The sequence below is a fragment of the Oryzias latipes genome, chromosome 24 (assembly GCF_002234675.1).
Source record: "Oryzias latipes chromosome 24, ASM223467v1".
Classification (NCBI taxonomy): domain Eukaryota; kingdom Metazoa; phylum Chordata; class Actinopteri; order Beloniformes; family Adrianichthyidae; genus Oryzias; species Oryzias latipes.
In genome coordinates, this window is record NC_019882.2 from 9559455 (window position 1) to 9583489 (window position 24035).

The following is a 24035-nucleotide window of genomic DNA, read 5'->3' on the forward strand; positions in this document are numbered from 1 at the left end:
GACTTAGCTTCTGGATTTACTGGCATAATTTCACATTTGTGAAGATTAACTTTGTATCCTGATATTTTACCAAATTCTTGCAAGAGATTTAAAGTGACTGGTAAATAAAGGTAAATGGACAAACTACTAATGATCCAGACACAGTTGCAGATGCCTTCAACAGAGGTTTCTTTAAATCTGTATCCTTAATTGCTGCTCGTTTTAAAGCTAATGATTTGCATGTTTGTTCCATAAATAAGACCTAGCCTATACTTAACTTAATGACTGTCACTGAAACTGAAGTCGCACAAATAATCATGTCTCTTAAGTCAAGCAGAACAAAAGACATATTCGGCATGGATACTTTTGTGCTCAAAGAACTCTGCTCATCCTTAACATCTCCCTTAACCACTATTCTCAATCAATCCATCTCTGAATCCATATTTCCAAGCGCATGGAAGTCATCAGTGGTGATTCCAATCTACAAAAATGGCGACTCCATGTTGCTTTCAAATTACAGGCCCATCAGTATCATACCCACAGTGTCCAAGATCACAGAAAAACTTATTGCCCAACAAATCATTGAACACCTCAACAATACATCTTTTTCTCTTCATCCAATGCAGTTATGTTTTAGAGCTCTGCACTCAACAGAGACAGCCAACTGCTTTTTCACAGAAAACATAAAACAGCTGTTGGATAAGGGGGGTGTAGTTGGGGCTGTGTTTCTTGATCTAAAAAAAAGCATTTGACACTATAAATCATAAAAAGCTACTGACTAAACTAACCAAATTTAATTTCTCCTCTAGTACCATAAAATGGATAGAATCATATTTGTCAAATAGATCCCAGTCAGTGAGGATAAATCACTGTCATTCCTCACCTCTCCCTATCTCTACAGGTGTCCCGCAAGGTTCTATTCTAAGGGCCTTTACTTTTTTCACACTGCTTCACTGGAGCAGTCAAGTCTATGTCTCAATATAAACAAAACAGTTGCAATGTTCTTTTCCAAAACAAACCGCAAAAATATTCTGGCTGATGTTTTTGTGGGAGGAAAGAAAATAGACATTGTTGAAAAGTTTGAATACCTTGGGATTTTAATTGATACAACTTTCAATTTTAAATCACAAATTCAAAAAGTTTGTAACCGTGTGAGGTTTAACCTGTCCAATTTTAGATTTATTAGGGTAAATTTGTCACTGCAAGCTGCCACAATGTTCATGCATGCAATGATTTTATCACACATGACATACTGTCTCACTACGTGGTCACAGGCAAACAAATCAGCATTAAAACCTCTGGAGTCACTTTACAAACAAACAATTAAAGTACTGGATAAAAAACCAATAAGACATCATCACTGTGAAATTTTACAAAAACACAAACTGTTAAGCTGGGAGAATTTCATCAAGTACACAAAACTATGCCTATTCTATAAAATCATTTACGGTCTGTCATCCCCTCCACTCATTCAGTTTGTTAAAATAAGATCCTCCCAAAGAGTGACTCGAGGGTCGGGTCAACAAGACTGTATAGTTCCTCTGAGGAGAAGTGCCTTCAGCCAGAGCGCCTTCTCCGTAACAGCAGCACAGGAATGGAACTCTGTCCCTCACATCATAAGACACATCACCACATACACTCTGTTTAAAAAGAACCTAAAAAACTGGCTCATATCACAGCAAACATGTTCACATTGAATTGGATTAACACCTGCCCTTCCTCCTCCCCTCTATCACTTTTGTGTCTTTTATACTTTTTTTTAATGTTTTCACCATGTGCATGTTTTTATTAGTATATGTATTTTAGATGATAATTTAATTGTAAATGTATATTTTTAATTAATGTACTTAATTGATGTTTTTAGGTTTTTAGGTTGACAATTTTTAACACCTGTCCGGGGACTACGGATGAAAAATAGCCTTTGGGCTAATTCTGGCGCATTGCAGTGATGCTTTTAATGTGCACTGTCCCTGTTAAATAAACGAATAAATAAATATTAAGGGGACATTTATTTTTCTAAAAAATGTATCAAATAAAGTTCTATCATTGTGAGATTCTGTTTTATACAACGTTGAATAGTACTTATGAAAGCACAAATTTATTTCTAAATGATCTCTGTGCTTAGCACCCAAGTGATCATTTATTTCAGTAATACATCTGCTAGCAGTTTTTTGATGAAGTTATTGGGCCAAAAGTTTTCCTATTTTTTCCCCATGTCCATAGATTTTACTTTGTGTTTTATTAATGAGGTTTTCAACATGTTTGGTTGACAACAAATTGAATTCTGTTTGAAAATTTAATCTTAATTTGAACATGTCATCGGACGGGCTAACGGCAAGTGCCATGTCCAATTTAAGTATCTCATTGGTTAGTTTTTCTAGTTTTAAACTGTGATATTTTCACTGTTGCGCACTGTATGATATAATTTGTCCCCTAATATATGCTTTCATTGATTCCCACACAGTAGAGAAAGACATTCCAGGGGTTTGGTTATATTTCAAGAAGAACAATATCTCAGAGGATATAAATTTAGTAAAGTTTTCATCGGAAAGTAATGTATTATTAAGCCGCCAGGGGCGGTAATTATTGCATGATACTGGTATGCATAGTGTGAGTATTAGAGGGGCATGATCTGAGATAACTATAGCTTGATATTCACACTTTTTAACCAGGGAGAGGAGCCGTTTATCCACAAAAAGGTAATCTATGCGGGAGTATGTCCCGTGGACGGGACTGTCGTCCCAGTGTGGTGCATGGACATTAACTAGGACAACTCGTGTATTGTATAATCTGCCTGTGATAATCAAGTAGCGCCCAGAGGAGTCTGTTTCAACTTTGGACATTACAAATGGGATGTTTTTATTAATAAGAATAGCCACACCTCTACATTTAGAGTGAAAGTTCGAGTGAAATGCTTGTCCAATCCACCCTCCCCTAAGTCGAAAGTGATCAGAATTTCGGAGATGAGTCTCTTGAAGAAAAACAATTCCTGCTTTTAATTTGCTTAAATGGTTCATTACTTTTTTACGTTTGACTGGGGTATTCAAAGACTTTACATTCCAACTTATAAAATTTACGTCACACCCAGCTGGTTTGTTCAGGAAATCCACTTTAGTTGTGGTCATATTTGATTGGAAGTTGAGTTACTGGTTTGTCCCTTATATAAACGCTCATTTGGAAATTAGGATGACCATCAAAAAGAGAAGTAAAAAATAAATGCAAATTGAGATTGAAAAGCAAAACATCAAAAAATACAAAATAAAAACGTGGTGCAGTAAAACCCAAACCTTCACTGATCAGAACGCAGTGACAACACAAACCCCCAAAAAGTAAATGCACATCTAAGTGCTTAAAAAGGGCAATGTACCTCCTACTGATTGAATTGCTTAACAAATGTGACCCTGGGGGGACATAAAACAGCTTTTTGAGAAAGATTTTCCAAGGATCAACAACAAAGTGGGAAGTTTTTAAGTGTTTACAGAACGGTAATTACTGAGAGAAATGCGTCTAACAAATGGAACCTTCTTCGCATCCTTTTTCCAGCTCCTACTTACTCAGAGCAACAGTCAGTCATTTGATGTTCCAAGTAGGATCTTGGATTTCACATAAGCCATGGCTTCCTCTGAGTTTTGGTACCACTTTTCAGTCCCGTTGTGCGTTATCCGGAGTCGCGCTGGATACAGAAGTCCGTATTTGTCCCCACTCGCCCGCGTAGGAGCCGCCTCACCTCGCCGAAGGCTGACCGGGCTTGTACCACGCTTGGAGGGTAATCGGGGAAGATGAGGATGTCTTTCCCTTTCCAGCGGAGCGGCCCGGACTCTCTGGCGCGGCGAAGAATGTCAACACAGTCCTGATAGTAGTGCACTTTAGCAACGATGACTCGGGTTTGTCGTTTTGGCTTTTTGTTTGTAATCCTCGATGAGACCGGTCTATCAGGATGTCTTTGTCCATATTTAGTACTTCTTTAAGAAGTTTGGACACAGCTGTTGGCGAGCTGGAGCCGGCGGTCTCTGGGACATTCAGCATGCGGATGTTGGAGCGCCTCATTCGCCCCTCCATGTCCAGACATTTCCCTCGCAGGTTGTTCACTTCTGTTTCGAGTTTTTCAACCTTGGTTTGAAGGGACACTACATCATCTGACTGAGATGAAAACGCGTGTTCCATGTGTGTCATCGTTGCTTTCATCGTTTCCACCTCAGAGCGGACTGCTGCAGTGCTGCTGGCCAGCTCGGTCTTCAGAGCTAACAGCTCCGTTTTGATGGCTTCAAAGTCCTCTGTGAGCATTTAGTTCCTGCCTGAACATTGCCACAATGTCCGCTTTCAGAGAGGATAGAATTTCGGCCTTCAGAACCGACGGGTCCATTTGGTCTCCAGGTTGTGATGTGATAGCTTTGGCTGGTGAACCCTCACCGGTCGATGTTTTGGGTCCCATAGTTGGCGCCGCTCCGGAGTATTTGAATTTTCGAAGATTATTGGCCATTTTTCGGGTTCAACTCGTCAATAGATAGTATTCTTTGAGATTAAGATGACGACAAGTAGAGTTCTGGTGTTTTTTCTGGCATAAAGTGTCTGAAAAAATTACTTTAATTTGTTTTTAGCAGAGCTCGTCTTCTATGCTGCCTACTCCTTTACCTGCTCCATAGCGCCCCCAGGCTCTGCATCCTTGTAATGGTTAAATGGAAAAAGGAAAGTGTCGTTTTGTTTTTCTGCGTTGGTTTTTCATTGTCAAATAAAACTGTAACGTGTCTCTATACAAAGACAGAAATAATACAGGTGAAACAAAGTTTTACCAACATTGGAAGACACAAATATGACAGCCCCAGGAGAGCCGCAAGCAAAACTCCTGAAAAAAAAACAGATTCCGGAAAAACCGAAGAAGCCTCAGAGGTGTCCACAAGAAGGAGGGATCCTCCCCAGGATGGACAGGCGATGTACCAGAATTTATAGAGAAGAATTAACTTATCTTACTCTACAACTACATATTTAGATTCCAGCTAATGATCTTTATCCAGATGAAGTTGGAGGATGGCTCAACTACCCCTGGCTGCAGCCTGCAGAACTGCTCAACATAGTGGAATGCTGGAACGCTGAGGAATGTGAACACGCTGTGGAATGTTAACCCCGCCCCCCTTGAGCCTGTTAACCCCGCCCATGCTGAGCCTGTCTTCTTCTTTGGTTTTACAAGTTTCCATGTGCAATATTGCCACCTACCGGTTTTTAAGGAGTTTTTCCTTACTGTGAAGGGGGGGTCTAAGGGCAGGAATATCAGTTTAGTTTAGTCTGTTTTGTTAAAGTTTAGTATTTTCCTAATGCATTCTTTGTATTCATTCACCTTACAATTACCGGTATGAAGCCCATTGAGACGTCTGTAGTTCGAATTTGCGCTAAATAAGAAAAAATATTTAATTGAATCAGGGAATTTATACCGTGATTGCTGTCTTCTTATGCTTTTTACAAGTTTCCATGTGCATGTATTAGAGAGTTAATAAATTTCGTCTGGCCTCACAGACCTGGAGAAAGTATGTGTGGCCGACTTTTATCCTTGAACGCAATTAAAATACGTGTGGGCAATGGAGCAATGTGGATCATTCCGGCATGCATTACGAGCGGCAAACGTGAATTTCCACTGGTTTGTGTGTTTGAATATACGTAAATACTTCCTCTTTCGGCTTCTCCCATCAGGGGTCGCCACAGCGAACAAGTCGCATGGTAAACTTGGCAATGTTTTACGCCGGATGCCCTTCCTGACGCAACCTTCTCAAACCGGGCTTGGAACCGTAAATAAATCCAATTAACCGCCTTTAGGATATGTACAATCATGTTTTAAGAATTTTCTTTCGAAAGATGCCCCCTTTTAAAACGAAATAAAGAAATAAATATTAACCAGTTTTTAGTCCTTAATTCTTGTTTTCACTTTTTAATGCACACACAGCAGCCAGTCAGTTTTCACCCAGCGCATGGTATTATTGACATTGTTATAAAGTTAGGTATATGTTGTATTGATCTTTATTGAGGGGAACATTTAATGTCCATGATAATTTCTAATCATTTGTTTTTGAAAAGCCCTGGTCTTACCATTATGACAAACACGCCACAGTTGTTCGAGCACCCTTGCTTTGCCAGACCCTGGGGGTGTTGAACAAAAGTTTTGATTAAATGATAGTAAGCAAATAGAAAATTTTAGCTGATGGAATGACAAATCAAACCGGAACATCATTTCTGCCAAGTGTCCTCCAGGGTCCAGGGGAGAGGAGGTGTGCAATGTGTCTGGAAATAAGCACAGTGTAAGTTAACAGAAGAAAATAAAAGCCCAGCATTTTCATGTATTTACACAAGAACTCCAATTGAAGCGAACTCAGGAAAAAGTGGGAACTCGAGTCATTTATTGAAACGGGCTCAAACAGAACTGCCCAACTCAAACGGGATCTTTGGTTCTGTTTCCATCGGTTCAACGATTAAAAATGAATAGTAGGGCTGCACAATATGCACGACAATCGTTAAATACTTCAAGCTGCCATAAGACAGTTTTAGCACATTTAAGGAACCATTTATTGCAATATCCAACGAGTTTGCGATATGCGTGTCGCAAATCCTGTTTTCCCAATAACAATTTACAGTCTATTGTGCAGGCCTAATGAATAGATATTTTTTTTATATTACTCAATTAACACAGAACCATAAATCTTAAAAAGAAAAAAAAAAGACAAGTGGTTTAAAACTGAACTACCACTGTCCAAAACAGACATTGCCCGGCAAGAAACCTGATTGGATGTGCTCTACTGTCATCTCTCCAACCGCTGCCACTTAGGGGATCTAGATAGAAAATCTCTCTGGCCTGTGGCCTCAGTAGCTGTTAAGTGTTAAAAGCATACCTATTTCTTTTATGTTGTTTGGATTAATAAGTAAAGAAATTACAAATGTGCTTACACAGAGGATCCAGTGCCCAGGAACAAAGACAGGGATGATGATCCACTGCAGACTGCCTGCATTGTCCTGTAAGAAAACATCAATAACAAAACATTGTTAAAATATCCAACTCAGTATTGGCTTACAAAAACATGAGTAACTGGCAAATTACCGGAAGGTTCTCCATCGGGTTTGCTGATATTGGTGGGAACCAAGTGGCAGTGACATGGCTGTTAGCAGCAAAAACATGCTCCACTCTCTGTAATGGACAAAGTGTGATTATCATCTTCACAGCTGCAATTGATGATAATTTCAATTCGTGAAAGAGCTTAATAACCTTCTCAATGACCTTGAGACAACTGTTGAGGATCTAGTAGAGCACATAACACAGGGGTTGTAATTTAAAACACTATAATATTTTTTATGAATAATTATGACAGCGTATTCTCTATGCCTACCATCCCATAAACATCCTGTTCTAAACCCAGACTCCAAAAGTCAGAATGAGTCAAAATCGTGTTGTCCACCATTTCAATGTGGTCTCTTGGACTCTTGATCTCATCCAGGACCTGGTTCAACTAAAGGAAAAAAAAAATCTTTAAAAGCTATAACCTGTGTAAGTTATAACCAGACCAGAATTTTTAAGCACTAAACATTTCTAATTTATCACAGAATTTGAAGAAAATTTTCAAGGGAACTGCAAACCGCAGGTGTACTCTACCATTTGCTCCTGTTCCTCGACAAGTTTCTGACCCCAGTATGCAATGTCAGGTAACAAGCCATGGATACTGGTGACATCCTTCTGCTCATTTATTTTGTTTACTAAAAATAACAATGAAATGGAAATCAGTTATAAAATTTCAACTTTGTCTGTTCAATATGTAAATAGCAATTACTGACACTCCTGAGGCCCCTGAGGTGGTTCTTCGTCTTGGTCACTGCCAGAGGTTCCTTTTTGCGTCCCAGCCCGGGCAGGAGCTACAAAAATTTTAAAACGTTAGTGTAAATTGAGTTGAGGATAAATTTAAACAAAAGTACATGAACACTTAATAAAACAGCATACCTAAGACAACCCTCCCATGGATGTCAGTTTGCATATTCACACCAGGAACAATGTGGCCACACTGGATCATAGCCTTTTGGTTTTTTGCCATATTGTAGTGATGAAGTATATTTCTTTGAAGAAATATATGGGTTGATGGGGTTGTCATGTTTAGAAAATAGTTATTTTTCCTCATTCCTGAGAACAACTGCTCCACACACTGGCTGTTGACAAGTCCAGCAAGCTCTGGCACAAGCTCAAGTTTCCTTAGAGCGTCTGTTTTGTCTTTACTGTTGCCTTGATGGAAAACATCATTTAAAGCAAAATGCTGTGAGGATCCGGTGAGAGGGTGTCCGTCCTTGTCAGCTGGCGTCTGTGAAATTCTCAGCCATGGGATGTTTACAAGAACCTTGCCCTCTGAGACCTGCTGGATGTTCTCCGGAGTTGGATCTAGTAACCTCCCCTGAAAAGGTCCAAAGACTCCTAGCTGCCTACGGTTAGCATGCAATGCCAGTCCCCGCGCATAGTCATAAACTACAACAGTAGGGAAATGTTTCCATGACAGCAACATGTCAACAAAGTCACGTGGACTTTCCGCTCTAAGGTTGAACTTCACCGAGTACACAACTCCACACGGACATGTGATCACAGCCCATCCACCTGTAAGACAATAAACCAAATATATGTTTACATTACTAATCCAAAGGAATTTCTTCAATAGGTTAAAACAATAAATAAATAAAAATAACATTCCTAGTATGTAGAGAAACTTATTACTATCATAACTGAAAGTAGTAAAGGAAAATTTGATGATCAAATAAGCTTTTTTTCCAACATACCAGAGGCACCCCAAACCTTCTCAAACACCTTGTTGTAGTTGGACCTAGTAGACATCTTCTCCCACAGTATAAGGACAAGATTCATTTTGGAGCCTTTGCTGTCTACACCACACTGTTTGTAAAGTGACCTCACTTCCTGCACCTGTGTTGAAAAGACAGTAATTATTGTTAAGAATCTGCTAAGTACATCATAACTTTTGGTCAGCAGGTGGATTTTGTACCATATTCATTTACCTTTAAGTTTAGAAGTTCATCAGATAGACGCTCCTCGTTAATCAGGTCATATTCTTCTTTGTTGGATTCCTTGGCTATTTTAATTTTTTCATATTCAGTGTTCAGGACTGAATTAGACTTTCTGGTATGTGGGCCAATCCATGGTGACCAGTGATGATAGCTTGGGGGCACAATGAAAGGGTTCTTCCTACCAACTTTGGGATCAAATGGGATGAGTATTAGTGATCATCTATCCATTGGTAACACCAAAAATGCAGAAAACAAGAAATTTTGTTGTGTATTTAAACTTGCTTACCTGGGATCAAACCACAACTTAGCATCTCTCTGGCCACAGCATCCCAAAAGTCCACTATGTCGACATGACCATCATAATCATCCGGGGGGCTTTGGATTTCACTCACTGTTAAACAACAGTCATTAAGTATTAAAAATGTGATAGGGGGGAGAGAAAACGTGAGGGGGAGAGAGAACGTGAGGGGGAGAGAGAACGTGATGCTGTAGTATCGCGAGACCCAGCGAGACGAGTGTGGTGAGTCGACTTGGCGGCGCGTAAGCATTTGAACAAACATTTTCGATCTTGTTTCATTTTTCCGCCATATTAAAATATTTCCTGCTAACTAACATAACCTGTTAAGAGTATTAAGCTTCTGTCAGCCTGGAGGACCTGGAAAATTTCATTGACGAGTGTTTTAATACCTGCAACATGGTGAAGCCCAGAACCGCCACCACCACCCCCTCCGCCAAGCGTGAACGGCCTGAGGACTCTCCCGGGGCTGTGTCCTCTCCAGGCAGCGGAGTGAGCGATATCCTGGATTCGATTGATAAAAAGCTCTCCAGCTTTGATTGCCGCCTCAATTTGCTGGAGATCATCCATAGAGAATTTCAAGGTCTGCGGGAGTCTCTGGAATTCAGCCAGCAGCAGGTGCGGGAGCTCGCAGCGGAGAACCAGGCCCTCAGAGAGACCGTCAAGATCTTGGGCAATGACACCGCCCGTCTCTCCGAGGAGAACCGATCCATCAAGGAAACCCTCCTGGATCTTCAGTCGAGGAGCATGAGGGACAATCTAGTGGTCGCGGGGGTTCCAGAGGAGGCAGGAGAAGACCCCGAGGCCACCGTGAGATCCTTTTTAGAGGTCCACCTGAAGCTCTCCAAGGAGGAGGTGCAGAAGATCTCTTTCCACAGGGTTCACCGCCTCGGAGGAAGAAGGTCCGACCACCAGCGCCCGCGTCCTATTGTGGCTAAATTCGAACATTTCAAACAGAAGGAGTTGGTGAAGGGCCGCGGACGGGAACTGAAAGGCACGCATTACAACGTTAATGATCAGTTCCCGGCAGAAATCCTCCGTAGAAGGAAGATCCTGTTCCCGCTGAGGAGGAAGCATCTTGCTGCTGGTTCGAGAGCGATTGTGGCCGTTGACAAACTTTACGTGGACGGCCGGCTGTTCCGGGACCCGGAGATCACCCCCTGGCTGTGCTGAGGGCTTTCAGACCCGCGCTGAGAACATCTGCGCTGCCCAGAAGAAACCCGCTAAACTTACTTCAATGAATGGAAAACCGGATCATCAATAATCCACACCTCGATCTCAGGTCTTTTTTTTTCTTCGTCACCTCAGTCCCACTCATGTTTCTATTGTTGTTTTGTTGTTGTTTTCGTTTTCCCTTCTATCTCTTTTTTTCTTTCCTTTCCTCTCCCTCCCCCTTCTCCCCCTTCATCATATGTAAATCACCTGGAAGCAAGGTAAGTATTTATTTATGCACGGAACGGGCGCGTGCGCACACAAGCGCACACAGGGGCGTGCACATGCGATCCCGCACACACACGCCGACATACTGCAATCACCTCACACAGGCTCTCATAGGACGCACGCGACACGCAGCTCACATAGCCAGAAAACGCGCACAGCGCTTCTCAATGCGGGCACGCGCACACGGACTGGTACCCATTTATCAAATTCTTTGAATCACCTTATGTGCTGCTTACAATTTCCAGATATATACTCTGCCAGTTACAACTCCAAACAACGAGGAGTTGCTGTTTTAATTAATAAAAATCTTAATTTTACTCATAAGGATACAGTTACTGACCCAGAAGGCAGATTTGTAATCGTTAATATATCCATTCAGAATAAGGACTTTTGTATAGCGAGTGTTTATGGGCCTAATGTTGACGACTCTTCCTTCTTTCACAGATTCTTCACCTCACTCTCAGTTCACTCTGACTCCACAATCATTATAGGAGGAGACTTCAACCTTGTTTTGGACCCTGAACTTGACAGACTCAGCACAGCAGCAAATCAGCGTACATGGCGGTCTGCAAGTATTCTAAAGCAGCACATGAATGATTTGGGTCTCTGCGACGCGTGGCGCTCATGTCATCCAAACACTAAAGGGTTCACCTTTTTTTCTCCAGTTCACCATTCACACTCCCGTTTAGACTATTTATTAATCAGTAACTCTCTTTTAAAAAATATTCAAAGTTACAACATCCATCCAATTATTATCAGTGATCATGCACCAGTTTCTGTAAATATTTCTAGGGAAATATCCACACCCTCTGCTACAACCTGGAGGTTTAATACGTCTCTGTTAAAGGACCAGGAATTTCTTGAATTCTTTAAAAAAGAGTGGGCAACCTTCTTAGACTTCAACAATACTCCAGACATCCCACCGTGCATTCTTTGGGAAACAGCAAAGGCAGTCATGAGAGGGAAAATTATTTCTTATTCAACGCACAAAAAACGCAAAGAGAAAGCAGATTTATTAGAATTAGAAAATAAAATCAAAACCCTGGAGACTGCTTATGCTGCTTCTGCACAGGAACACATTCTGGGAGATCTGAAAAATTTAAAGCTGCAGTTAAATGACATTAATAAACGAACACAATTTCAAATACAAAGGCTAGGACTTGAAAGATTTGAAAACTCTAATAAATCTGGCAAATTTCTGGCTAATCAGCTTAAAATTAATAGAGAAAAATCATCAATCACCTCTATTACGGACCAAACAGGAAATGTCACTCATGACCCGGTCAAGATTAATAACGCATTTGAAAACTTTTATAAAAACCTGTACACACCGCAGATCAATCCGTCAGAGCAAAGTATTGACTCATTTCTTAATAATGTAAACCTACCCAGGCTAAATGAGGATCAAATCACAAACTTAGATTCTCCGCTCTCGCTGTCTGAACTTCATGAAGCTCTGTTACTTATGCCCAATGGTAAAGCACCAGGGCCTGACGGCTTTCCTGCTGAGTTTTATAAAGAATTCTGGGAACAACTGGCACCAACATTTTATAAAACGGTCACATCTATTAATGAGAGCCAATCAATGCCACCTAACATGAACTCAGCCAACATAATTCTTCTTCTAAAACCAGACAAAGATCCCACTAGTCCTTCAAGCTATCGCCCTATTTCTTTAATCAATCCAGATGTAAAAATTATCTGCAAAGCACTAGCACAGAGAATAGAAAAAATCACTCCTCACATAATTCACTTCGACCAGACTGGATTCATCAAAGGCAGACACTCGGAGGATAATGTCCGTAGACTAGTTAATTTAATAGACTTTGCCACCCTTGAAAACCAGGAAATGACGGTACTATCGCTGGATGCTGAAAAACCCTTTGACAGAGTAAATTGGAAGTTCCTTATTGCCGCCCTCCATAAGTTTGGTTTTGGAGAAGCATTCATCAATTGGATCAAAATATTATATCACAACCCCAATGCATCAGTTAGAACTAATAAACAGACTTCAAACAGGTTTTTTCTTGGAAGAGGAACCAGACAGGGCTGCCCACTCTCTCCTTCTCTTTTTGCTATATTTATTGAGCCTATAGCTGCAGCAATAAGACAGAATGAGAGCATTATAGGAATAAAAACCAAACACAGCCATCATAAAATTAGATTTTATGCGGATGACATATTACTGTTTTTAAGGAATTTACATTCTGTAAATGAAACAGCAATGATCATAAATGAATTCTCCTCCATATCAGACTATTCCATTAATTGGAATAAGTCTGTTTTATTACCACTCAACAGGAATATGGAACAAAGACTCACAATTCCAGTTAAAACAGGAAATATCAAATATCTGGGTATCTACTTTTCCCCCAAACTATCAGAACTGGTGCAGCTAAACCACACCCCATTACTGAAAAGCATACAGGACGATCTACCACGCTGGACCAACCTGCCTCTGTCCCTTATGGGCAAGGTAGCCACGGTTAAAAGGAAAATCTTACCCAAGGTTAATTATCTCTTCTCAATGATTCCCACACAACCGCCATTAAAATGGTTCAAAACATTAGACTCATCCATATCAAGCTTTCTATGGAACAACAAACCTGCAAGAATTAGTCTAAAAACTTTAAAATCTGCAAAAAGCTGAGGAGGATTAGAATTACCTAACTTCCACAAATACTTTCTTGCAGATAGATTACAATATATCTTAAAATGGTTAAAAAATAATCCAGAAACCAACTCATGGTTAGACTTGGAACAGGCGTTATGTGGGAAGATCAACCTGTCACAGCTACCATTTATTAGCCAAACAGTTAAAAAAACAGGATTGTTTCAAAAGCATTAATATAAATGTCACTTTAACAACCTGGTGGGAATTTCTCAAAATATCAAAATCATCAATTCAACCGTGCAAAATGACACCCATCTGGAACAACCCGGACATCCTTTTTAACAAAAAAATGATTCACTTCCCAGCTTGGCAAGCAGGGGGCATAAAACAACTAGAGCACGTAATTACTGATAGAAGATTCATAACTCCCCAGGAACTTCAAGACAAATATGGAATAAATAACTTCTTGGAATATCAGCAACTTAAATCAAGTATTACTAAAAAGTATAAATTTAAAGACGACGATTTAAAGCTACCAGATGTAGTTACCACTCTGATTAATTTTTCAATGAATAGAACTCTCTCCAAAATATACAAACTTTTATGTAATTTAGATAACAATATTGCCCTTCCAACAAAAAAATGGGATGCAGATTTGAGCATCAGCACTGACGAAAGCTTCTGGTCAGAACTCTGTCTAAACACCTTTAAACTGACAAAAAGTCCAAATCTGCAGCTATTCCATCTCAAAACTCTTCACAGAATTTACTACACTGGACAGAGGATGTTCAAGATGGGTCTCAGTAACTCAGACATTTGCGAGCACTGTGATAATAATCTACCCGACAGCTACATGCACGCACTGTGGTTCTGCACTCCTGTCCAGTCTCTCTGGCAGCAGGTATGTGCCGATCTATCAGTCTGGCTTAAGGTTTCAATCACGGCCTCACCGTCACTTTGTGTGCTTGGTGACATGAGTGCCATCGATATAGAAGAAGGATTAGCATCAATCATTTTCATAACTCTTTTATTGCCAAAAAAACTATTTTAATAAATTGGAAAAACAAGAAAAATATAAACATAAGTCAACACAGAAATCTGCTGTTTGATCATATCAGCTTGGAAAAAATGTCAGCCCAAAGCTCAAGTAACTTTGAAAGAATTCAGTCTCTCTGGTCTCCTGTGGTTGACTCCATGACTTAAGGGATGGGGGGCTTGGTCGTCGCTGCTCCTTGCCCTTCTGCCGTGGTTTGGGGTGGGGGTTGGGGCTTCCGGTGCCTGGCGGGGGCGGTGGGGGGCTCCGTTGGTCGGGGGGTCGGGTCCGGTGCCTGGGTGGGGCGGGCTGGGGCGCTGCATGGTCCTCTGGGCTTGGGTGTGGGGGTGCGTGGTGGGGGGGTGGGGTGGTGGTCTGGCTTGGCTTGGGGGGGTGGTCCCTTTGCCTGTGCTGGGAGGGGTTGGCGGGGGGCCGGGTTGGCTGCCCATCTGCACCTGGGGCTGGGATCGGCCCTTCCCTGGCTCTGGGACGGGACGGGACAACCCTCTCGGGGCTCCCGGTCGCTCTGGGTGTCACCCGCTTCGGCTGCGGGGTCTGGGGTGGGGTGGAGTGGGGGGCTTGTCGGCCCTGTCCTATGGGGGGGGGGCGTTCTGGGGGGGAGGGGGGCCCATTATTGGTACGGGTCAGGGTCTCCGCTGAGGCAATCATTGGTTGCCTCGGCCGGTTGGCCTCCTCGGTCCCGTCAAGGCCTGACCAGAGCTCCTCTAGGGCCGGCGTCTGGGGGTGGGGGCCTGGGCTTGCTCCAGGGGGGGCGACGCTTTCTGGTTCCTCTCTCTCCGTGTGGGGTGGGTGGTGCCGGGCCTGGGGTGTCGGCGCCTCCGGGGGTGGGGCCCCTGGGCTGGGTGGCCCTGGCCCCTCTGCTGGGGGGGGGCTGGGGGACGGCTGTTTGACCACCGGGGGACAGTCTACCAGCTGTCCCCAACTTACCCCCTTCCTCATATAACCTCATATTAGGGTGAGGGGGTGGGGGGTCTAGCCTGCGATGCGCCTTGGGGGGGGGGGGGGGGTACTTGGCAGTGGCCCCCCTCCTATGGTTGCCGTATGGAGTGGGCCCCCCCTCTTTCGGTTTTATTTGCACCTTAGACATGTAGGGTCCTTGGTAGGGGGGGTGCTTGGACATCACTGCAAGCAAGCAGCAGATGTCCTCCTGGCATCCTACCCGCCAATTTTAACCGCACCTTAGGCGTTTAGGGCCCCTTGGAGGGGAGGGTGAGGGGACATCACTGTGAGTAATCAGGAGATTTCCCCTTAGTGCCCTACTCGCCAATTTTAACTGCACCCCCCTTAGTACACACACCCCTCCCCCTTCAATATATACATTCCAACATAAACACACACACATGCACACAAACACCCTCTCAAACACACATACACGCACACACATTTTACAAGGAAGGTGGGACCTGGGTCCATCTGTCCCCTACCCCTTCCCTGGTGGGGGGTGCGGGCCCCTTGGCGATGGCGGCCGTGTCCCTTGGGTGCCGGCTCCCTGGGCCTGGCGGTGCTCTCTCCGCACGGTGGGAGGGTTCATATTACACCTGAGCCGGGGGTGTTCGTGTCCCTGGGGGGTGGGTCCTGGTCCTTGCCCCTGGGCGCTGGGCCCCGCCAAACTTCCAACATGGCCGAGCCTGGTCGGGCCATATATCCAGCGCGGCGGGGGGCTGCTTTCCTGGCTGGGCTGGGGCGGCGCTCTCTTTCCCTCCGCGCCTCCCTGCTCTCTGGCTCTGGGGGCCTCATGGCAGTCCTGCTGGCCCTGGCCTGGGTGGCGGTCTTGGTCGCCCGGGGGGCGGTTGTTCCCTGCCTGTTCCGTGTGGCGTTGGGGGAATTCCGGCTGCCGCTGCTGCTGCGGCGGGGGTCTGGGTGTGGGGGTGGCTGGGCACTCCTCCTCCTTCTTTTGACATTCCACCATCCATTTTAGAAGAACATAAACACTCACCTGAGCACAGGTGTTAGCTCACCTTTGCACTAATAGTTTGAATGATTGAATGAATGAAAGATTTCACACTAGTTGGTTTAAAGGCACAGGTAGGCGTTCGTGAACACTATCTGTTTTGTGTACATGTTGACATGTGGACATTTTTGCAGCTAGCAGGTGTGTTGATAATATTTGAGTGTGTGTGAACAGGCCCCGCCCTTTTTGTACTACATTTGAACCGTACCGTAATGATAAACAACCAGTAAACCTGTCTGCTCTATGCTGCTTCATGGTCTTACCCCCCCTCTCAATATCACCCCCCCCCCCCCCCCCCGGCATCCCTCCCTCTTCTTCCCTTCTTTCCTTTTCCGTCCAGTCCAACACCAAAGATTTTCAATCATGGTTGAAATGAATAAAGTTTGGCCTCAATAACAAAAGGGGTTTATTCAGTCATACCTTTGGTTTGTCTGTAGATTAATAACCCCTCTTGTTAAAGTAAAATATGTCCAACACAAGAGGCCCTCAGCTCTCATCTGCCTGCCTAGCTGTTGGACAGGACAAGTAAAAAAAAAAAAAATGTGATAGCTCAGGGACAGTTAAGTCACTGCCCGGAAAAAGATCACTACATGTGTATGTTTTTTAGAGGCGGCAATATTATTATTTATTATATTAGTATATTATATTATTGACTTAAGATAAGTTGGTTTTAAATTATCATGTATGTATACATGGAATATAACAGCTTAATTAACTCACCTGGCAAACTGAAGACACCTTTTTTGTGAAGTTCCATTACAACGACAGCTGGACTGTGTCCACATGATACACACGTGAACGCGTAGTCATGTTTTGTGAGGGCCTCAAAGTGAAGATAGGCATGAAGTATCTTCTCCTTGTTGGGAAAGGACACCCTCTCTGTGGTCTCGATGATTTCGATGACTTTACTGACAGCCGTGTGTGTCTGAAATAAATTAACATGACAGGAGAAATGTAATTATATTTCATATTAAACAGTTTTATTCAATTAAAATTTATCCAAGCATGCAAATAATCAGAATATATTTTATCACCTGTAAAGCATTTCTTATCATGAGGCACAGGTGCAAAGACAAGATTACATGGTCATCAAAGTTGTGGATGCCATCCTCCCACTGCTGATATCGATATATCATGCCACACCTGAGGAATGATTTTCTGTATGTTGATACGCCTAAAAACAGTTACAACAATACACTTTTGTTATTTTTAATGTGCAATTTCAAGTTAATTAAATAATTTGTAAGATTCATGTACTGAAACACACCCAAGATGACAAGGTGATGGATGTACAGTACTTACCTTCAAATACACCTGTGCTGGTTAGGATCCTGGCTTTTGAGGTTATGATTTTTTCCTCACCAAGTGGGTATTGACACTCGACGCATTTTGTTTCCGCTGGGATTAGGTATTTTGGAAAGCTGTCCTGTGTTCTCCCATCTCTAGACTGTTCAATGACAGCCTTGGGTGGTTCTGCTGGAAGCTTTTTGTATGTCAAAAGGTAATTGAGCATTTTTAAGATGGACTTGTCATTTGGTGGATAACTGAATATGCTGCTGCTTGAATCTTCGCTGGAATCCTGAGATTGGTCAGGTAACTCTGCCTCAGTACTTTTCACCTTCTGAAACAACTCCTCATTTATGACAAAGAGGTGCCATTTTGCAATGGCTTTATGATTGCAGGACTGTCTTGCTTTAGAGCATGAACAATGCCAGCTGTTTATTTTTCGGTCATACGCAACTATCAATCGGCCCAATCTACTATAATATGAGATTTTTGGCTCAAAGACAGAGATATGAATTTTTGATGGTGGACCACCCACAGTCAGCTGCACCGAAAGGGGCACACCCTCAGCATCTGCCCTTTTTTTACAGTGCAACAAACTGGCCTTCCGCTCTTCCCCAAACCAATTCTGCTCTACCATAATTTCCAGTGTGTCCTCAGAACGAGTGACTGTTGGTTGTCGGCTTGAGAGCATTACTGTAGAGATCTGACATGGTGGCACTCGTAGGATAGCATTCCGCTTCTGTGGGCAAAGTCCCTATTGAGCTGGCACTGGTCAACCTCAAACACAATTTTATGACTCACCCCCAGGATTTCTTCAAAACATGTACAGGCTTTGATGGACCACAGAATGATTTCTCAACAGCAAACACCATTTTTTACATCCACACATTGACTGGCTAAAAATCTTTCTTGGGAAACTGACTCAAAATGCTCTGTGTGTTTCCGCCTGCAATGCATTTTGAAGTTTTTTTTTTTTTTTAAATCCAATTTGCAATGAGGACAAGTAATTGTTTGCATCTTACGTCTTTCCTTTAATTTTTTTGGCAGCGATGGGGGCTCTGAGGGCTGTGGTGGTGCCAGAAGGTGCTGTGATGGGGGCTCTAAGGGCTGTGGTGGTGCCAGAAGGTGCTGTGATGGGGGCTCTGAGGGCTGTGGTGGTGCCAGAAGGTGCTGTGATGGGGGCTCTGAGGGCTGTGGTGGTGCCACAAGGTGCTGTGATGGGGGCTCTGAGGGCTGTGGTGGTGCCACAAGGTGCTGTGATGGGGGCTCTGAGGGCTGTGGTGGTGCCACAAGGTGCTGTGATGGGGGCTCTGAGGGCTGTGGTGGTGCCAGAAGGTGCTGTGATGGGGGCTCTGAGGGGTGTGGTGGTGCCAGAAGGTGCTGTGATGGGGGCTCTGAGGGTTGTGGTGGTGCCAGAAGGTGCTGAGGAGGAGCCACTGTTCTGGCATCTTGTTTCCATCTCAGTGTTTCTTCTTGATGAGGCGCTCTCAAATGCTTTAAAAACTGTGACTTATTGAGCAATTTTGCTGGACAATAGCAACAGTGAAAGTGGGATGTACGTTGGCATCCTAAGCCACACTTGATGACTGTGAATTCTAAATGAGGAATGATAGGAAAATATTATTTATGTCTGTCTCACACTCTTCACATTCATAAGACTAAGGACGACGCTGAAGTTGAATCAGAAACTGTATTTAATGTATTATTTGCTATCTAAAATATATTTTAATCCAGGTTTGAGCAGTCCAGGTCTTGTGGTTTTTTTAAACAAATATGATCGGGAGCCAACTTCAACGCCGTGCAAAATGCTCATAAAAATTAGATTTTAATTACAAAATAATACAGGCCAATACACATACATCGTCCCGTACTGTAGTTTTTAGGGATTAGGGTGGGAATTCGGACAAAGTCTAGATGTACCTTTGTGTTTCACAGAAGAATGAGTTTCCATGTGGAGGGCCATTGCATGCTCTGCATCCCTCTTGCAACAGCAAAATGGACAAGAGAAGACATCTTTTTTGTTTTTTCGGCGTTGGCTTGTCGCCGTCGATTAAAACTGTTACGTGTCTCTATATAAATACAGAAATAACACAGGTGGAATAAACAAACAAACAAAGTTTTACCGACATTGAAAAGACACAAATAGCTTTACAGAAACTTCCAGGCAGGAGAGCCGAAAGCTAAACTAACTAAGCTTTGTTCGTGTAAAACCTGAACCACGTAAAACGGCAGGGTGAAAAAAGAACAATACATTTGAAAATACGAAATAACAGCCTTATTTGCAGTGTAAAAAAAACAATTGTGGTGGAAAGCAATCAATAATCAAAACAATATTTTTCTTTTCATTAACTTACCGTTTTTTTGTTGAAGTGTTCCTCCATTTTCAAAGTGTCTCTCTGCGCGTGGAAACAGAAGAAAAACAGCACTGACTTCGTCTTCTTCTTCTTGTAGTTAAAATGGCGGCCGGCAACAACGACGAGGTGCATTACCGCCACCTATTGTGTTGGAGTATGAGTCGAAGTGGGGGACTACATAAAAAAATTGCACCATTCAAATTACCCTCCCCACTGTTCTCTTTCTTCCTCATACAATTACCAATGACACAAAATGTGCTCCAGTGATTCTTCCCCTTTCCTGCAATCACAACTGCACTGACGAAGGGGAATCAAATGCAAGGGATCAACGTGGGCGGGGTTAACATTCCACAGCAGACGGCTCAATGTGGGCGGGGTTAACATTCCACAGCGTGTTCACATTCCTCAGCGTTCCAGCATTCCACTAGGTTGAGCAGGTCCGCAGGCTGCAGCCAGGGCTTACTCGGACGGCTGGGGGCGCAAGATGAGCCAGAGAAGAGATCCACAGCCAGGTGTAGGTGTAGGAGCAGTAGTAGAGGCAAGCCATTGACAGGGTACAGGAGAACAAGCGGCTGGGTAGCTCGGTTGGTGAGGTGGGAAGCTACCACGCAGGAAACCAGGGTTCGATTCCCGGAGGGGAATGAGCAATGGTACTGGGGGCAATTACCATATCAATGGCGAGCAGTTAACATCACCCAGTGAGGGTCCTTAGGCAAGACCCTTAACGCTACCGCCTCCCGAGCGCGGTTTCAGCTGCAGCTCACCGCTCCCCAAGAGGATGGGTCAAATGCGGAGAAAGAATTTCCCTACGTGGGATAAAATAAAAATTTAAAAAAAAGATGAGCCAACTGGAATCTGGAAGTACTCCCACTCCCCTCCCGGGAGGGGAGTCGCAAGAATAAGCGGGAGGGGAGTGGGAAAGTGGTTAGATAGGTTAGCAGGAGAATTTTGAACTTGATTCTAGAATCAACTGGGAGCCAGTGAAGTGAAGTCAATAGATGGTCAATAGATGGTGCACATCCCAGAAAACATCCCACTTATCTGAATGAGCGACAAGTTACCACTCTGTCTAGAGCAGCAGTTTTGGCTGATGAGTTTATGTTAATACAAAAGTTTGACTCTCACAGACCATCGGGAGAGCCTAGACCAGAGACTCGTCAACAGAGTTCACTTCCCCGCATGACTAGCTCCAGAAGGTCATTTGAAACAACTGAACATGTCTGTTTCTACTGCAGGAAGCCTGGTCGCTTTATTGCTGATTGTCCTGTTTTGAGTAGAAAGCAGCCTAAACCTATTGCCCTTCTCCATACAGACCTTGGCCAAAGAGTGAGTAAGGGGACACCTACAGAAGGTGGGGTTGAATCCACTTCATCCTTTTTGATGGATGGGTGTGTTTCTTGGTTCGGACTCGAATCAAGAGGATAGTCGTCCAATTAAAATCTGGAGAGACAGTGGTGCTTTCCAGTCTGTAATTCTGCATGATGTTCTCCCCTTTTCTTAACGGTCTGAGTTGAAGTGCAGTGCCATTGTGCAGGTGTTTTGTGGTTTTATGACATCCCCATTGCACTCAATCAATCGCAATAGTGTTTTAATGTCTGGCAAGGTTTCTGTGGCTGTTTGTCCATCTATACCAATAAATGGTGTGTCTCTTATTCTAGGCAACGATTTGGCTGGAGACAGAGTGTTAACCGCTCCTGTAGTTACTTCCACCACTACAGAGCTGGAGTGTCCAGATCAGTTGAGCAGGACTCCCCGGATGTTTTCCCTGTGTGTGCTGTCACCAGAGCCATGTCTGAGAAGCCCTTAGAGAAAGATATGGATTCCCATGTGAATTTGTCAGACACCTTCTTAGTTAAATGTGACATGTTTGGATTTGGTGATTATTTTCCTTCTCTTGAGGACCTTAAAGCTGCCCAGGCTACTGACACAAGTTTATCCTCTTTGTTTGATAATGTTGTCCCGCAGGGCGAAGCTGACAAACTCTCCTGTGCTTATTTCATCAGCAATGGAATACTGATGAGGAAATGCACGCCCGCTGAGCTAACCTGTGAAGACAGCTGGGGTAGTTTCTTTCAGGTTGTGGTCCCAGTCATTTTTCGTACTGAGGTTCTTCACCTTGCCCATGATCATGGTTTAGCAGGTCATATGGGTGTGAGGAAGACTTTAGACAGGGTGACAAGCCATTTCTATTGGCCTGGTGTTAAATCTGATGTGACACACTACTGTAAAACCTGTCATGTTTGCCAGGTTGTGGGGAAGCCTAATCAGACCATTCCAACGGCCCCTTTACATCCCATTCCGGCTATTGAAGAGCCCTTCAAGCATGTCTTGGTTGATTGTGTGGGTCCTTGTCTCCTAATTGAAAAGTCTGACAAGTCCTCACCACATTTGTGTACAGATTTTAGGAAGGTTAATTCGTTCACTAAGCCAGACTGTTTTCCTTTACCACACATGAATGATTGCATTGACCGTGTAGGATCTGCTGCTTTTGTCACAAAACTAGACCTACTTAAAGGCTATTGGCAGGTTCCTTTGACCCCCAGGGCTTGTGAGATTTCAGCTTTTGCTACCCCTGATGATTTTTGTCAGTATATTGTCATGGCTTTTTACATGTGAAATGCGCCAGCGACATTCCAACGGATGATAAACACAGTGCTAAGGGGTGTATCAGGTTGTGAAGCTTACCTGGATGACATTGTGGTTTGCAGCTCTTGTAGGCCTGAGCACTTGTCACAACTCAGTGATGTTTTTTTAGGTTGACTAAGGCTAATCTAACACTGAACCTTGGCAAGTATGTGTTTGGACAAGCTACGGTCACCTATTTGGGAAAAGTGGATGGTTGTGGATGGGTCTGTCCAGTCGAAGCGAAGATTGAGGCCATTGTGAACTACTGCGTTCCTAACACAAGACGTGACCTCATGCGTTTTCTCGGAATGGCCGGTTATTATAGGGGTTTCTGTAAAACTGTTGCTATTGTGGCTGCTCCGCTAACCAAATTGCTCAGCCCAAAGGTTTCCTTTGAGTGGTCTGAGGCTTGTCAGATGGAACTTTAGCAACCTGAAATCACTGATGGCGTGTGCCCTTGTTCTTGTTGCTCCCGACTTCAACCTGCCATTTAAACTTGCAGTGGATGCCACTGAGGTTGGTGCTGGAGATGTCCTTCTTCAAGTTCGATCAGGAGTTGAGCATCCAGTTTTCTACTTCTCCCGAAAGTTTAACTGCCATCAACTCCGGTACTCCACCGTAGAAAAAGAAGCCCCTGCACTGATTTTGGCTCTTGAATACTTTGAGGTGTATGTTTCCTCCACCCAAACAGTAGTGGTGTACACAGACCACAATCCACTGGTTACCCTGCAACGTATGAAAAATTCTAATCAGCGTCTGATGCGGTGGTGCCTGTTTTTGCAAGGTTCGTTTTGGACATCCGCCATATTCGAGGATGTGATAATGTCCTTGCGGATGCCCTTTCCAGGTCAGTTGCCGAAGATGTTGTGCATGTTGGCGACAAACAAGCTTATGGGAGGGGATGTTATGTGGTGACCATTTCTTGTCTTTTCAGTTTCTTTATTCCAGCTCCAGGTTTCCCAGCCTGCCCCTAAAGCACCTGATTGAGGAGGGTTTAAAAGGCCCTTTTTGGCTCCTCCCTTTCCCCTTCTCCCATGGCTGGCAGCCACACTAACAGGATGACTCATACTTGTCACAGCAGCATTTTTCCCTCCCTAGATATTTGTTGTTAGTGTTTCCGTAATAGTGGGGATAAACCTGGTTGCTTTGTACTGTAAGCCCTTGGTTGTATCTTTCATGGTGCATGTTTATACTAAGACTCATGCTATGGGAGCTGGTCTCAGAGTGATTGCTCAGAATGTCACTAAGTACTGGTTGAACTGTGAGTTCAAACTCAGACATAGATCGGTCAGTTAAAGTTCTTCAAATCTGTTTTTTTCTTTAGTGGGGCAATAGCATGTTCTAATGTAAACTGGAAGGTATGTCATGGCTAGCGAGGCTGTGGTAGACCCAGATGCTGGAACCCG